Source organism: Penaeus monodon, chromosome 7, assembly GCF_015228065.2.
Source record: "Penaeus monodon isolate SGIC_2016 chromosome 7, NSTDA_Pmon_1, whole genome shotgun sequence".
Classification (NCBI taxonomy): domain Eukaryota; kingdom Metazoa; phylum Arthropoda; class Malacostraca; order Decapoda; family Penaeidae; genus Penaeus; species Penaeus monodon.
In genome coordinates this window covers 14,342,079-14,344,578 of record NC_051392.1, presented here as the reverse complement: position 1 = coordinate 14,344,578, position 2,500 = coordinate 14,342,079, and positions in this window count along the sequence as shown.

The window sequence follows — 2,500 nt, the reverse complement described above, 5'->3', positions numbered from 1 at the left end:
AATGAGCTTCCTCTAGAATAACTTTTGATCCTTTGATTAAACGTTTAATTCCTGCCGGGCTAATATTCCTCGTTTACTGTGAGGTAACTTCATATATTCATCTGGGTATTTTTTTGCATTCATTGTTGTTATGGTCGCGCCTACTATTAGCGCCATTATGTTATCAGTTTGTGTTGTTTTCTTTTACTCTAATAGATGTTTTTAACACACTGATGTTTATTTTTGAGTTATTAAAAGAATCTGTATAGCTATCATTCTACATAATTCTTTTTTTTATTAATATTAAGTATTCAATGTTTTTCGGTATTCAGATCGCTGTTCTCTAGTTTCCAGATGGTGAAATGAGGAAAATGCCTTTACGACATAATCACTGAATATAGATAACAAATGCTCAAGTTAAGGTCGGATTTGTTTTCGAATGAAGTCTATTATTTCCCTATTTTGTCGCAATGTAGTAAGCAAGGCAACTCCCACCCCCAAACTATTGGCGTAGGAGGGACTGCCCCAAGGCGTAAGCCTTCTTACTCAGAGCATAGGGCCGAATATAGACATCTTCCAGGTTACAGTAGCGGCGGCCAGTCATTTACAATTTACCAACCAGGTACTTAGTTAAACCAACATATATCATAAAGGTAATATATTCAAATAAAATACAATAAAGCATTGAGGCCTCGTATTTAACAGGTCTAACTATTTGAGTCCAGACATGGTGTACTTCACTTAACCAATTTCTCCGGCGACCACAAATCAAAGCCGGGAGACTGCCGACCCTCCTCCTCAGCCCTCGCCTCTGTTCTGAGGATCCCCTAGCAAACGGCGGGAGCCTCTGAAGGAGTAGCCACCGTCGGAAAATATTTACCGATATTGATAAATTAGTATCGAGTCTTAATTAACGATAGCCTTTATTACTTAATTAATATTATTTTGCATTAGTTATATATATATATATATATGTTCATATATATATATATATATATATATAATATATATATACAAATATATATATATATACATATATATATATATATATATATATATATATATATATATATATTTTATTTTTTTTTTTTTTTTTTTTTTTTTTTTTTTTTTTTTTTTTTTAACAGCCATTGATTCCACTGCAGGGCATAGGCCTCTCTCAATTCATTACTGAGAGGTTATATATGGCAGTGCCACCTTGCCTGATGGATGCCTTCCTAATCAACCGCGGTTTGTGCTACGGCGGCGACTTCCCCTACGACACCTGCGTTGACTTCTCAAGGCGATATGTCGTTTTCTCAGGCTCGAACTAGCAGTCGCAGACATGTTTACGACTGCCGCGACAGGAAATAGAACTCGGGACCACTACTCTAAGCACTGGACCATCGCGTGCAGTCATATTGTATTAATATATAACATATATAATATAATATATATATTATATTATATATTATATATTATATAATATTCATATATACATATATATATATAATTATATATTCTATATATATATATATATATTATTATATATAGAATTTATAAATATATATATATATATATATATATATATATATTATATAATATATATATATTATATATATATATTATATATATATATATATATATATTATATATTAATATATATATGTATTCATATATGTGTATATAAATACATACATACATACACACACACCACACACACCACACACACCCAACACACACCCACCACACACACACACACACCACAAATATATATATATATAAATAATATATAATATATATATATATATATATAATATATATATATTATATATATATAGATAGATAGATAGATAGATAGATATGATAGATATATGTACATATATATGTATTTATATATATATATATATATATTATATATATATATAGATAGATATAGATATAGATATAGATAGATAGATAGATAGATAGATAGATATAGATATATATAGATATATCCAATATCTTGCAACATCCAATATCTTGCATCCATTTTCTTCCACAAAGTGCATGGTGTGAATCGACGATAATAGGGATTCTCCTGATTTCACTGAAAAAGCTTGGCTTTGATTATCTGTCTTATGTAAGACGTGCACTTACATTGCCCCTGATTCCAGACCTTACAAAAGGCTTTATAAAGAGCGCATACCAGCACACAGGATATTTGATAATACAAGATAGGAATTAAAATAAGTCTAGATTAACGATGACAACAGAGACATTTCGAGTCTGATGAGAATACCAAGGATACTGATTGTAGTAGCTAGTGGTATGCGTATAGTGTTCTTCAATCTTGGAAGATCTCATTACATATTATGATTCATCAGGGCTATAATATGATGTACCAGGAAAACGGCTCTGGATGTAAAGGGGCGCTACGTTATACTCTTTTTCGAAAGTCAAATAAGGAATCTCCCCAATTACAGTGGGATATATCGGGATTTCCACACTATAAAATACCGTAGCCAATCATCCTTTGGATATGCTGGTTGGATATAAGACT